At 32.4% G+C, this 16,535-nt stretch overlaps 1 protein-coding gene across 2 annotated transcripts in view; it reads right to left on the bottom strand.

Moving 5' to 3' along the window:
- The window catches only part of Picot (putative inorganic phosphate cotransporter protein picot), a 218,289-nt gene that overhangs the window by 98,015 nt on the left and 103,739 nt on the right, over positions 1-16,535 (bottom strand). The gene's annotated exons all lie outside the window — the stretch shown is intronic.

Genomic DNA, 16,535 nt, shown 5'->3' with positions numbered 1-16,535 from the left:
ATCCCCACTGTTGTTTAATATCTACTCAGATATAACTTTTAAACATACTTTGCAAGATACAGACTTTGGGGTGAAAATAAAAATTGTGAACTGATTAATAATCTTAGATATGCTGACGACACTATTATCTTATGCGATCGCCTCCAGGGACTTTAAGAGTTATTGCGTAAATACGACAAAAAGAGAAATTGATCTAAAGAAGAATGGATCTAAAACAAAATTTATGATATTTAGTCGCCAACCTTACGACAATGCTTCCCTACAGATGGATCAACAAAACATTAAGAGATTTACGAGATTTACTCACTTTAAATATCTTGAATGCTACATTACATACCAACTAGACCCAAGTAAAGATAACAAATGCGGAATTGAAGCAGGTCTCACAAAATTTCTAAAAATTAAATTATTCTTCTGCAACTACAGCTTAAACCTAAAATTATGTCAAATGATGATCAATTGCTATATTTGGTCAGTGTTGCTACATGGCACCGAGATCTCAACTGTGAAGGCTGATACAATAAATCGCCTAGAGACGTTTGATTTGTGCTTGCATAGAAAAATGCCCCGAATACCCTGGATATCGATGCAGATTAACGAAGCTGTGTTAAATAGAACAACTGCCATTGGTGAGTTATTAAAAACTATTAAAATTAAAAAAGTTTCATACATAGTGCATGTTTTTAGAGAAGGCCGGTACAGTATCATTTAGCTTTTCATGAAATGTAAAACCGAGATTCACACAGAAATTGAAAGGAAGCAGATATCATGGCTCAAAAACATGATTGGACAGGAGTACGCAATGCCAAAAAAGTATTTCGATTAGCTAAAGACCGTGAACAACTGGCCAATGAAATTGCCAATGTTAGGTGAATTTATATGCACCGAAAGATGAAGATAAGAAAGTTAAAAAATTTATGCTATATGTCATATATTGCCAGACTTCTTACAAAACTAAGTAAACGTATACATGAATAAAGCTCATTATTTGTAGCGTATTTGTTTTTAATTTAAATGTCCTTTCGGCATAAAAATCCTTGATCTACACAATAAAATTTAATACCGAAAAATACAGCAAGCGACACAAATATACATAACTTATAAAAATCTCAACAACCGTTATACATTATTATTATACAGGGTAGCAAAATAAACAAACGATCAAAATTTAAATATGATTGAAACAGCTTACAGAGATAAATAATTTACTAATGATTTATCTCTAAGCTGTTTCAATGTGTTGTCCACCGAGGTGTTGATACACCTCGGTGGGCAACACATTCTTGGATGCACCTGGACTCTCTTCTGATTAGGTGGTCAATAAAGATCCTCTCGGGATAGCTCGTTCCATGGACCAATTAACTCCTTCCTTAGATGCTCTAAATTAAAAAATGTCCGATCCATCATGTCGCACAAGTAATGCGGATAAATCTGCGGATCGTGCAGGCCAGTGCAAAAGATTGACTCTATTAAAATAAATCCATGGTAACTTGCACAATGTGTGGCTTTGCATTATTCTGCTAAAAAATTGGATGTTAAAGCGTCTGAAGCTAGGGTATGAGATGAAGTTTCAGAATTTCTTCTAATAATCGCTGAGCTGTATGGCACCCACACCATAACCCCAACAGTGCGGTGGATCTGCCGTTCGACAAAAAACTGATGGTTCCGTCTCTCATGACGTCATCTTCTGACTCTAGATCGGCCATCATGCATCCCTTAAGATAATCGAGATTGAGATTCAATACTAGATACAAACCCCTTCCAATCCTGGTCTGAAGCTAATAATTTTTTTCACCATTCAAAATTATTACGTCGACTTTCAGGTGTAGGAGTCGACCCAATCTGGCTGAAATGAAAAAGGACGAAAACTGCGTATTCAAAGATAAGTTCATCGCATCCCAATTATTAGTCAAGCTTAGGCAACTATCTTGACGATCTGTTCTTCAGCGCCGCTCTGACCGCTCGATCTTTGTGTTCGGCCTTCTTGACGCCATGCTCGATAACATCTTAATGCAGTATCTAAACTTCTGTAGAAAAGCGACAGTTAATGGAAATTTGCGCGTCTTTGTACTCCAGGCATTGTTAACTATTAAAAAAAAAAACAAGAACAGCGTGTTTTTTTTATTTTTTAAGCTGCATAAAGTTAAAAGTTAAAGTTTTTAGTGGTTTTTAAATAAAAAAAAACAAAATGAATAAAAACGAAAAGCTAAACTGATATGGCTAAAATTCTAAACGTCATTATTATTTCCAATATAAGCCTGAAGACCAAATTTTTATTAAAAGACAATATTTTATAATAGGTATTCGGATTTCTGTCACCTAGTATATTTATACATGTGAGTTCAATCACGTTAGCTTGTTGAGGATGCTAAAGAATATTTACTACCAAAGAAAATAAATAAATACGTAATACGCTTTTAAATTATTGTTGAATAAAGATTTTAGAAACTTCAAAAACAGAAATGTGACACATTTTAACGAAGAACAAAAATAAATATTTTGTTTGCAAGATAGGTACTTTGTTAATTACTAGTCATAGGCAAAGAAGAAATTTGAGTTGGCTATAAAAAACAACTAAGAAGGTATGCCTGGTTTGTGAAAGATAAAATACTTATATCGCAAGGGCAATACATCCGAATACGAAGTCACATTTCCAATGTAAATTTAAAATTATTAGAAGTAAGTATGGATTGTTAGAATATCATATTTACTAGATTGGGTTCTTCCTAACATTTAGTTATTCAAAAATCTTGAGAAATATGCGGTTGCAAAAATCCTGATTTAAATTATCGTAAAATGAATATTTTTATTACCAATTTCCTTCTGGGAAATTTTATTTAAATCATTGTACAAAGCGTACATTTCAAAAATTTTCCACCTTGCGCTTGTAGAGTAATCATAATGGTTTTACAATAATTTATCAGATAATTAAATTATAATCCGTTTATTTCATTAATATGATTTAATATATTACAGTGACAAAATTATTGCTTAACTAATAACAATATTTCAAATACCGGAATTTTTATTAAAAGCGGCAACAGAGGATCTAATTTATTTGAGTCTAACCTATCGCAGTGCAGGTTTTAGGATCACGTTGTTTTTAAATAGGAAAATCGCCGAATCCTCTTCCTTTCTACCGGCCGGTATACGTCAAGAGAATAGAGATAGTGAAAAATACTGTGCTCTCTCTGTATGAATTATGGTATAATAATATCTCTATTCCTGTTTGACCGATCGATATTCGTATAATTATGTTTAAACCCTTTGTGGTAACAGAAAATTAGCGAGCAGTTCGGCGTTTTATTATGTAGGGATCTTTCGTGATTAGACAATAATAAAGAGCAATGAATACATAATATAAATAATATAACTTATTAATTTCTTTATACATATGTGATATGTTTACGAAAGACTTTCTATAAATTTTTAGAAACATAAAGTTAAATAACATTGTTTATTTTCTATAATTACTAAATTAACAATACAACCGTTAAGACCCTATATACTTTTCCTATCGTAACATATATATCTAATTATAAGCGAGATAATAAAACAGTTATGTCATTGACAGAAATGTCGTTAAGTGTTTATGGCTTTTAAAATTAATCTCAACCAAGAAAGAATAAATATAAATCTGACAATGGTCGCAAAATAACTTTCGTGGTTACAAAATCAAAAAGTATCGTCAAGGTTGTTGCTTCGAAAGTTTTTACAAATCACAAAGTTGTAATCTGTCAAGTAAAGCTCCTTTACATTAAGTAGTTCAAAGTAGACGTGAAACTGTATGTTCCGTATGTCATGTACATGTACATTTAATCATATACAACATAGAGGAGCTGCCTATGCTCAAAATTGGGTATGGCACATTATAAAGAAGAAGCTTGAGTTTATATCGATACACATAAAAAATTTACTGCGTTTTTAAGAATTGTAAAAAAGCCGATTTTACTAAGAATCACTAAAAATAATGTATTATTATATAACACCTTATCAATGCTTTCTTTAAAATGTCTTTCCCTTTAATTCAGAGTTCAATTACTTAACTATTATCCAATTGAACATTTAAACAGGAACCGGAATATTTATATGAGATCTATTCTCTAACTACCATTCACTTTGGGAACAATTAGACCAGGAGTTGCTTAAAAATTTGGATGTAATCTTATGGATGTTAATCTTACACTCTACTTCTCTTTTGGACTTGAGCCCAAGGTTGCTTTTACTTGGGAATGAAAGCTACCCCTTCTCAAGGGCAAAAAAAACCCGTTCAAAGTAAGTCCGGAAATGGATATTTTGTCAATACTTTTTGAGTAATTTGCGTGTGAAAATGTTCATTTTGCCGAAAAAAAAAACACGTCTTTACACAATTTTTTTTAAATAACTTAAATGATAAGTTAAATGTTCTTAGTAAAAATATAGCTTTAAAAAGACACAAAACAATTGTGTATTTATGACAGTGGCTTTTGTACTAATGTTGGCTATCCAGCCGTCTTGTAGAAACCATAAGTTTTGCCGAATATTTAAAGGCACATCATTTAACAAAAAAGTAAAATATTTTGCAGGAAATGTAAAAAATCAACATCATTTAAACAAGCAGGCAATTCCACGGGTCCACGTAGATAATCGCCAATACTCTTATCCACACGTTTATGCTAAACCTATGCTGATGCTTAAATTTTTAAACAACGTGGGGATTGTCACCAACGTACGAAGAATAATGTGCATTATGTACATTAAAAATTCCAATTTTGTGAACGTAGCTTCGTCTTAAAACAAATTGTATCTAAGAAAATAATCATTTTGATTTTTCTCAGTTTGTAACCATATAGCGACTTTTTCACGAGCAGAAAAATCTCCTTGTAGCAGTGCTTGTTTCTTTGTTAAATGACAAGGATATAAATTTTCGTTGCGTAAGATATATTCTGCCGAAGATTTTGAAATTGTGGGATACATGGCAGATAGTCTTCAAACGCTAATTTCTAAATTTTTTTCAACTTTCATTAAAATTACATCTTCATGTGCTGCTGTTACATTATAATGTCTTCCTGTTTCATAATTTTTTGAGAACACTGAACTTAACTGAAAAATTGGGAAATTTTTCAGCGAATCTACGTTACTGCTCGAACGTTACATCTCATTTTGCAATAAACTAAATGCGTATCAGCGTATTCCTCATTAGTAAAAACCATTTTTGTTGAATTGAAATTGTTGTGTTTGAATGCCACAAAGTAAAAACTAAAAAAGAAACTTCACGAACTGACAACAATTTGACAATGAAAAACCTAGGTTATATTTCTGTTGACATTTCAAAGCCAACTAATGCAAAAATATTAATTTAACTTTCGTGATGAAAAAACGAAAAATTTTCAAATCAGTTTTTTTGAAAACGGTGTATCCTACCGACTTAAAATAAGAGTACCTTTTAGTACTAGAATACCTGAAAATCTAATAATCTAGTATCAAAAATACTTAAAGTTAAAAACAAAAAAGTTATGCGTGAAAATACCCATTGACCAACCCAAAAGGGACGAATAGGGCCGGTACTAGAAATTAGCAATTAACGGAATCGATTTAGCTCTAGTGGATAAATAATCGTACCAGTCTTAGTTTTTCTAAACAGAAGCGTTCTGGAGGTATTTAAAAAAACTAATTTCAAGCAGCCATCTTCAAAGAGCTCTAGCTCCCTTAGGAAGCATTTTCGGACTAGGTGAATTGGGTTAAATTGTCTTAAAATTATCCGAGGAATCTCCGATTGTCGTTTGTGAGGAGAGTTTCTGGAGACCCTGTATAAGACTCCAAGGACGAAGAATATGATGAGCGGAAGAAGAGTATAGGTAGCTGATTAGATAGAAAATTAATAATGAAAGGAAAAAACAAAGAGCTTATCGAAAATCAACTAAAAAAATTATAAAAATATAACACACAACATGAAAACGCGGCAATTAGATACGCATAGAAATCGATCTCGAAAACAATAAAGAAAAAAGAGAAAGATAACATTTTAACAGAGGAAGAAGTCATCAAATTAATAAAAACGTTAAAAGAAAACAAAGTAACTGGATCAGATGGCATTCCTTCAGAGCTTTTCACACATGGTGTCAAAAATCTGGCGTATTGTAAATGTAAACTGGTAGAACTGATTTGGAACCAGATAAAATTACCAGAAGACTGGAGCGTAAGTATAAATAATTGTAGCTATTCACAAGAACGGAGATAAAAGAATCTGTAACAACTTCAGATTTAACTTAATTTATGAAACTGGCTGCTATCCTCAACAGTGGTTACGCTCTACCTTTATTCCCCTGCCCAAGAAAGTCAATGCAAAAAGATGTGAGGATCACAGACTCATTAGCCTGATGAGTCACACTTTAAAGATATTCTTAAAAATACTACATCAAAGAGTATACAAAAAATGTGAATGGGACATCAGTGACTCCCAGTTCGGGTTTAGGCAAGGTTTAGGAACACGAGAAGCAATAGTAGCAACACAGGTGCTGGTCCAAAATTGTTACGATCAGAAGAAGGATGTGTTCCTATGCTTTTTAAATTACCAAAAAGCGTTTGATCGTGTCCAACACCACAAGTTAATGCAGATCCTCAAGAAAGTTGATATAGACCAAAAAGACATAAGATGCATTGAAAACTTGTACTGGCATCAAACGGCACAGTTAAAAATAGACAATTCTATATCCAAACCCATACATATAAGAAGGGGCGTTCGACAGGGATGTGTGCTTTCCCCTCTTTTATTTAACATTTATTCGGAAGCCATATTTCAAGAGTCTCTGGAGGATGCAAAGATGGGAATCAAAGTGAATGGAGTACTGATCAACAACATACGATATGCTGATGATGGTGTCTTAATTTGTGACAACATAGTCGATCTTCAACAACTTGTCACTATAATCGGAGAATACAGTAAGCGAATGGGATTAGAGATTAATACCAAAAAAACCAAATTTATGATCATCTCCAGAAACTTGGATGCACTTGAAAACTCCACCATAACACTGAATACTAAGTCCATTAAAAGAGTGAGTAAATTTAAATACCTGGGATCGTGGCTTTTTGAAGACTGGGCATCGGACAGGGAAGTAAAATGTCGCATTGAGCAAGCTCGACAAGCTTTCGTAAAATTCAAGAAGGTACTGACTTGTTCAGAGTTCGATCTTCAACTGAGACTAAGGTTTACTAAGTGCTACGTGTGGTCAGTGCTGCTATATGGCGTAGAGGGCTGGACACTCAAAACGAGGGATATAAACAGATTAGAAGCTTTCGAAATGTGGCTCTATCGCCGTATCCTAAAAATACCATGGACAGCGAAAATCACAAATATAGATGTCCTTAAAACAATAAACCAAGAACGCCAACTTTTCGAAACCATCAAGAAAAGGAAAACGGCGTATCTAGGTCACATCATGCGAAATGAAAAATACCAGTTCCTCCAACTTATAATCGAGGGTAAAATTGAAGGCAAGAGAGGAATGGGACGCAAGAAAATGTCCTGGCTCCGAAACATAAGGCAATGGACAGGGATTAACGACATACAATATCTGATACATATTGCAAGAAATAGAGAATTAATGGAAAATGTGATCGCTAACATCCATTAGTGGATTTGCATCTAAAGAAGAAGAACAACTTCAGAGGAATTACCCTTCAAAGCGGGACCTAAAAAATATAGGCCCACATTCTTTACGACCGGCTATAAGAATATTGTGAAAAAATATTAATATGCAAATACCATTGCAGTGTGGGTTTCACACAGAAAGTACCTGTACTTAGTAAATAGTAGTAGATAGTACAGCTACTAAAATTTGTGAAAGCAAGCCTCTCATCCGTCGAGTGCACGATTGAAGTGCAAAACGGAGAATCAAGAATATTTTAGACACATATAGGACTTCGACAAGGGTATAGCCTATTATGCCTTATATATATATATATAACATTGCCCTAGAAACAGTTATAAAATATTCTGGAATAACAAAAACAGGAACCATTATTAATACTAATATACAAATACTAGTGGTTAATAGAAGTAGAACTATCTATATGAAAATGACAAATGATATGCAGTTAAACAAGCCAAATATCTAACGATTGGAACGTATACTTTCGAAGGAGTAAGAGAGTTCATATATCTAGGCTCACAAATCAACCAGAATAATCCAGTAAGTTCTGAAATTAACAGAAAAATATACCTGACAAATATAGTACATTTTGGATTAAAGAAACTTTGGATTAAAGCCTAGTCACAAAAAGAACAAAAATATTGATATGCAGAATATGACGGGCCTGTTATCAGGGCCTGTTATCAGGCCCGTCTTCACGTACACGTCAGAAACATGGAGAGCGACAAAAAACGATGAAGAACATTTAGTCTGTTTTAACCGTAAAATCCTCAGACGATTTTATAAAGACGTGCAAGAAAAGGGATTATGGTGCAGGCGATATAATTTTGAGCGTTACCAGTGAACCTGGTATTACTATGTTCATCAAAATAAATAGGCTGCGGTGGTTGGGACATATAAAAAGATTGAGTGAGATAAAACCGCTAATAAAACAAATTTATAATCAAAAACAGATTCAGTGAGAAGGAGAGACAGGCTCGGAGCATGATCTAAGGATCAAGTGGGAGAAGACTTGAGAGTGTTAAGAGTGCGAAATTGTTAAACCAAGAGGAAAGAATGCAAGCTGAGGCTACAGCAGGTCAAGATCCACTTTGTCTTTTAGAGCGAATGATGATGAGTTAGAAATGATAGTACTGGCAGATTTTCCTAACCGATCAATGGCAGAGAAAGTATTTTTTTTTTGACTACCAATAAGTCCTATATACAGTATAATCTGCTTGATTTTTGCTGTTAGAAGTATATCATATATCAAAAATAGAGACCTTTTTTAAGGTAGTGGAATATTTTTTTAACGTCTAAAAATTATTTATCAAAAAAATTAATAGTAGAGAAGAATAGCATATAAGTAGTAGGAGATCATGTTGAACATTTATTAGACGTGATATATGGCCACTAAAAGAAAAAAAAATGGCATTACTAACAGCGTCTAAAATGGATTTTTGCAAAAGGGCAGCAGAAAGAACTAGTAGAGAAAGGATTAACAACGAATATATTAGAGAAATAATGGGAATCAAACGAACGATCACAGATCACAGATAACTTATCATACAACAATTTATCTATGTCTGACATATACAAAGAATGGATAAACATCAAATATCAAAAGACATACTAAAATGGCAAAAAGTTGGAGAGAATGGATACCAATTTTATAATAAACCATTGTTTTACACGTGTTTTGGAAGTAATCCACTCCTCATCAGGAACACTTGTGGAAGCACGACGCTAAGAATTACCTTTTACTCCGACATGCATCTACGGTTCACCCTTGAACAATACTCTTTTTTCATTAAAGTTTTTAGCTTGTTATTTTTTCTTTTCTCTAAAGCTTTTTCTTCTTTTTCGCAAAAACAAAAAAGATGAGAAAGTTTATATCTATCTATTTAATTTTAAGTTTATTTTTAATTTCTAGTCATTTTGGATTGTTTTTGATTGATCCAAAAAATTTAAAATACCAAGAGTTTGCGGTCATCGGAAATTTTGTCGTTTAAACGACTTCAAAAATGACTCATTATACGCATTAAAGACGCAGGTTTTGGTTTACGGGAAATTTCACGAAGAGTTGAAGCTAATTCATCAACGGTGTTAAGAGTTTGGAGGAGGTGGTCCAACGACGTGACTTATCGGCGTCGTGGAGGGTATAGATGTCCTAGAATATTGCAAGGCCGTTGGCCATCCTATACTTCTTGCTCTCAGAAATAGATGGGAGAGTTTACATCAAGTAAGAGATGATTTAGTTGCAGCTACAGGAAGGATAGTCTTAAAAGAACAGTTAATTAAAGATTACTTGGAATAAAATTGAGAGCATACCGTCTGCCTTTGTTGTTACTTTTAACACCACAGCTATGATGGGCGCATAAAGTCGCATGGGCGGTAAGACGTTTTTGAGGTGAGAGATGAAATATAGACTTTTCTTTTAAACGTCATACAGTAAGACAACCAAGCAATATGGTATGAGGTGCTATATGTTTATTAAGCAGATCACCTCTAGTTTTATTAACGGATCTATAACAGCTCGATGATATATTGGTGAAGTTCTGCAACCGGTTTTTTAACAGGATAACGCAAGATCTTATATTGCCCGTAAAACCATGGAGTTCATACAAGAATCTGGTATAGAGAATTTGGACAGGCCATCAAGACCAGCTGATTTGTCACCCATCGTACATGTATAGAATATGGTAGGTCGAAACCTAAATTGATAGAGACACCCTCCAGCAAACTTCTGGTATGCCATAATAAGAATCTGAATGAGTATTCCGCAATATGATATAGATTAATTCGATCAATGTCCCATAGAATAACTGAGTGTATGTAAAATTAAAGACGAGTCACTCATTATTTTTTGATAAAAATAACGTTTCAAATTTGTTAATAATATTATTAAATAATAAGATTATTATAATGTATACTTTCATAAATAAATATTTAAACAAATATTTTTTCCTCTAGGTGTTATTTTTTTTTTGGCCATTATTATATTTAAAGAGGATTCATAAAGTAATAATTTTCGAAAATACAAAATAATTATACGCAACTCATCTAACTAGATGTAATTGAACCTGGTTACTAGTCACGAAGGATTCCTAGGAGATCTCTAGCGTGAAAGAAGGTCGAGTGTATTGTTTTTAATTAACAGGACAATTTTTCAATTAGAAGTCCCTTTTTAGTCACTGGTGTCTCACCGATTAAACAGGAAGTGGTCGATTTATTTAAATTTCTTGTTCATTTCAAGTTTTTTCCGTCTCAGGGCTGTTTATTAAACAACTGCAAACATAATGAAAGTATGTGTGCAAATTAAGGAATTTGTGAGTAGTTAGAAGCTTACATAAATATTTTAGTAATAAAAATTATGTGAAGTGATGACTAGTGCCAAAATAATTTAGCAAAATTCTTGCCTAAATGTAATTATTTTAAAGCCCCAATGTTAACCAGATAACGTTGCTGTTAAGCAAATCTAACTGAGTGTTTTCCAAAGATGCATATTATCCAGTTCACTGCTTCTCTGGTTCTTTGCTAATGTAAAGAGAAAATAAAGTTATTGATGTAATACATTTCATTCCTAAATTCTAAAAAACTTCCATAAAAAAAGTCCATGTTAGAATAAAATATAATATTTCGTCATGATTGAAAGTTTTTTTTTGTCTTGTCGAATCTTACTATTAATTGAGCTTTTTTACATTACAAATTTTTGCAGCATTTAAAAAGGAACGTGTAAGTATTTACCAAAAAAAGAACAAGTAGATTTTTATAGGATCATATTGAAGATTTACACCAGTCTGAAAGTTTATTACTTCGATGGCTTATAATTGAATATGAAACGAGTTATATAAGAGTTATATGAAAAGTAAATTGAGGATTTAAATGCATTTGTAGAAAATTTAAATAGAAAAATAACAGTTCAATACGATTTTTATTTCTAAGAAAATTTGGGCGCCAAGTATTTCTACAAACACAATTTAAATAGAAAAAAAAAATAGAAATTTAACAAATTTTGCGAAATCTAAAGAAATTGGGAATCAAATAATTATTTGAAGATAATAAATAAAAAGTGTAACGAAATAATTTATTTGTACCAATAGAGTAAATGGTTATTAACACAACAAGAGGCAAAATTTATCGAATATTGCTTCTACACAGATGTAAAATGGATAAAATTGTTGCTTAAATACTGATGGAGCATCATACGACGTTGAACATTTCTCTTCGATACAAGATCCCAAACCGTCAGTTACGAAGAAGATTGGGAGTGGTTGACGGTATAGAGAGAATACTGAAGTAAAACTGTGTAAGTCACGTGGCTCGAATAACAGTTAATATATGGACAAAGCGGAAACTGGAATGAAGAGCGAGAGATAATACTTTCCGAAGTAGAGGTCGTCCAAAAACATGGACTGACGGTCTAAAATTTGCCAGAAGAACTGAATGCACGAGACACAAAATTGAAACAGATGGAAAATTATGAAATAGATCTATTTAGCAGTTTAAAAAGATATATTAAATGACATATCTAAAAGTAAATGGCACGGGATAATATCATAAATTTTCAGAAAGGAAGTTTTCCATATTTTTTACATAATTTTTCAGAGTTTGTCTCTGTGTTAGAGATGCATGTAAAGAGACAAATTCTGTACTGATTTTTATAAATATAGATAGTATGTACCGATAAAATACTTTAAGATGATATCACCTAGTATCTTAGTTATTCAAATAATTGTTGGTAAAGAGGTACTTTCTAGAGTTAACTAAGAGTTTGCTTATTGTGGACAGTATATGAACTTTCATGCAGTTAAATACTATATTTATATGGAATAAGCCACAACTGTAATGAAAATTACGTTTTACCTAAAAGTTTTACGTTTCGATTTCCACTACGAAAATCGTTCTTAAAAAGAATATTAAATAATTTTGTTGAGGGTGGATGGTTTGCCAATTTCAAACTTTGATTATTCTTTGGTGTTTGGTATTGTCACAGATGATCATAACCTTTTGATTATCTGTGGTATTGTTAATATGTGCTGAAAACGTTTGTATATGTGTAGAGTGTTCCTGTTTGGTAAACACGTATTGTGTGTTGCATATGTATATGTATATACAATAGAGAATGATGTGTATACAAGGTTTCTTATTCCAGTATTATTAATATATTTTTAATGGTGATTACTTCTTTTACTATGCTAGACTTGCATGAACCATCCTATACAATCAGATTTATGTTTAAAAAGCACACATTTAAATTTCAAAGTTGGAAAATTTGAGAATTTTTTTAAATTAAGAGCACAATCAATTTTATTCCATAAATAGTTTCTACACTTCGAAATAAATAAACTTTCTGGTGTATAATTTCAAAATTTCACCATGTAGGTATTATTCATAATAGAAGCTACACGATATAGTTCATTGAGATGGGTTGTTAAGTAGTTTTATAAAAACATACTGGGTGTTTTATTCAAAATAAAAATGACGGACTAGGTTAGACTTGCGTGAATCACCGTGTACAATTGGATTTATGTTTATAAAGCGCTCATTTGAATTTATTAGTTGACATGTCCCAGCGTTATTTATTTTTTAAAATTAAATTAAAGACACAAACTATTTTACTCCATACGTGGTTTCTACACTGTAACATCTCAAAATATCACCATGTACTATACATAATAGACTCTACACAATATAGTTCGGTCGTATCGGGTTGTTAAGAAGCTTTTAAAGATATACAGGGTGTTTCGTTCAAAATAAAAATGATGGACTAGGTTAGGTTTGCCTTAATCACCCTGTACATTTAAATGTATGTTTAAACATAAAAGTTAACGGGTCTTAGCTTAAAAACTGTATATTAAGTTCGGTGTTTGGAGCTTTGATCCAGTATAAGCTTCTTTCTATTGAAATCTTTTACTGAGTACTTTACTAAATCACCACTATGTGAATATGTATGAATTAGGTGAACCAAATTTGTAGGTTATCAAAATTTAACTTGTTTCTTTTTTTATGTATACTTTACATTTATTTTACCATTGTATAATTATCTACTATCGACTGTTTAAGGCTTATTGTTGTTATTACTGTTGCTCATAATCGCAACTTTACGGCATTGTACATCATTCATACTAAAAATGAATATTAAATAAAACATATTCCTACTTTCAAAAAGAGGACATGATCTTGACTGTAAAATTTGGTCTTCGATGTGTACTTTTTAACATCTTAGTCTTAGAAACCATTGCGTGCTGTATGTGAAATAAAAATATAAACATGCAGAAGTAAAAATAAACCAACTGTTTTACGGCGTTTTTTGCAGATCAATGAAATTAGCACGTAAGCGACTGTCACTGGCTCTAAAAATGATGTTATTCATGAAACATACATATTAAACTTTAGTGCTTTTTATTATATACTTATACTACAAATTGTGTCATGTTATATAAATAAGTTAATTTATTAAATTTTTCTTTTCAATACGAGTTTTACTATAGGCCATTTGGGTAACATGGTAAAGAGGGTGAGATTTTGATAAAAACTTTGTTTTTACTATTTTATAAAATATCAAGTGAAAACTAAGAAGCTATTTACGTAAAAAAATCGGTTGCCTGTAAAGTCGGTTTTACGGGCGAAGATTTTACGTGACAACGTCTTTTTCTCGGTAGAATATTTATTGATATGAATATTATTAAATTGCACAATAGGAACAAGGAATTGAATGAAAATAAGAATTGCACAAATTTTAACTATAGAAATATATTTTGTTTACTAAAACATTGTACATGTAAACTTAAACTTAACTAATTTCTATTTGAGTGATTTTGTTGAGGATAGGACGATGATAGGAGAAATAGCATCGCACCAGCGGACCGATCATGTTTGAGTGGGAGAGAGACGCAAGGCATTCGCCGGTCCGGCGGGCCTCTCTCTCGTTCGGTGACTCATCGTAACAGACGTGAGCGGGCGTTACACTTTTTCATGAGTGACTCCGAGCCACAACCTAATTTAAGACGTTGTCACGTCAAAAATAAATTTTACTGTTGAAAAAAGGCAGCCAAATATTAAAGAGCGCCATTAAAAACAAATATCGTTTTTGTTACTATTTTCTCAGAACAAAGCATGGAAAGCTCAAAACTACAGTTGTATAGTCACCAAACACCAGGGCAAAAAAGAAAAAGCGAAATCTAAGGTCGTGAAAGGTATGAAATACAGAAGATATTTTTTAAGTGAACATATCTCATAACTTATACAAAAAGTATGAACAGCAAGTGGTAGCTTAAGTTGAAAATAGTTACTATATTTTACATTAAAGTGTTTAAAGAAAAGTTTCACCTGCATTTCGTACGGCGTCACAGTTTTTAGTCAAAAGTCCGTTTCCCGCCTTGTATCTTTTGTAATACGGTTATACTTATAATAGTGAAATTTTAAGGGAGGTAATAAACAGACGTAATAAAACAAAAACAAAATAAAAAAAAAGAAATATATACATAACCCAATTCGATTAGCAACAAAGAAAGAGCAAGATATATACGAGGAAACAATGGAAAGAGAACTAAAAAAAGATACAAATAGAAGAGCAAACTAAGAACAAATGGGAAAACATAAAGCAAATAATGAACAAAGCAGCAAAAGAATGTAATAAATAAGAGAATAAAAAGAGGAAAGACTGGTTCGACATAGAGTGCCAAAAAGAAATAGAACTAAAAAAATCATTAAGGATGGAAATGATCACGAAAGAAACAAGAGAGACAAAAAATAGATATGGGAAGCAAAGACAAAAAGTAAAGAGGGTGCTGAGAGAAAAGAAAAGAAAACACATAGAAAATAAGCTAAAAGAAATAGAAGAGAAATACAGAAATAAAAAAATAAAAAACCTATATCAAGGTGCTAGAAATGAAAAAAAAGGTTTCCAACAAAAACCCATATTCGTTAAAAACAAAGCAGGAAATAATATAAGCGGGGAAGCAGAAATAGCCGAAAGATGGAAAGAGTATTTTGATGAATTACTAAATTGCAATAATAAGTCAAACCAAAGCGAATGTATGGAAGCAGAAGCAAGAATCGAACACTTATAAGACATAGAAGATAATTCACCCAGCAAAGAACAAATCGAGAAAATCATAAAAAATCTGAAAAACAACAAATCCCCTGGAAGCGATAACATAACAGCAGAGATGATAAAATATGGTGGAAAACTGCTAAATAATTGGATATACAAGATAATAAAGGAGATATGGATAAAAGAACCAATACCAGAAGATTGAAAGGAAGCCATTATTTGCCCATTACACAAAAAAGGAGACAAAACAGAATGCAGTAATTACAGAGGAGTAGCGTTACTAAATACCGTATATAAAATCCTATCAAAATCTATAAAAATAAGCTAGAAAAAGAAGTTGAAAATATAATAGGCGAATATCAGTGCGGATTTAGACGAGGGAGAAGCACAACGGACCAAGTATTCATAATCAGAGAATTACAAGCAGAAAGCTATGAACACAACTTACCAACGATAGCGCTATTCATCGACTTCCAGCAAGCCTACGATAGAATAAAAAGGAAGGAATTAAAAGAGACCCTTGAGGAACTGAGAGTTAGTAGAAAGTTGCGTAAGATGATACATCTTACTTTAGAGAATACAGAAAACAGAGTCAAAGTAAACAATTATGTATCGGACAAATTTATAGTAAACGAAGGATTAAGGCAGGGCGATCCTTTGTCATCATGACTCTTCAATTTATGCCCAGAAAAAATAATGCGAGAAGCGAAAATCAATAGAGAAGGACTCCTATATCATAAAAGACACCAAGTTTTGGCATTTGCGGATGATATAGTGTTGCTGGAAGAGGAAAAAAAGAGCTACAGGAGATAGTACAGAGAATAGTAAAATCAGCAAAGAAAATGGGACTTAAATGAAACTAA

The sequence above is a fragment of the Diabrotica undecimpunctata genome, chromosome 9 (genome assembly GCF_040954645.1).
Source record: "Diabrotica undecimpunctata isolate CICGRU chromosome 9, icDiaUnde3, whole genome shotgun sequence".
Lineage (NCBI taxonomy): Eukaryota > Metazoa > Arthropoda > Insecta > Coleoptera > Chrysomelidae > Diabrotica > Diabrotica undecimpunctata.
The sequence above is the reverse complement of the archived record's forward strand: the minus strand, read 5'-3'. Positions and strand labels throughout refer to the sequence as shown.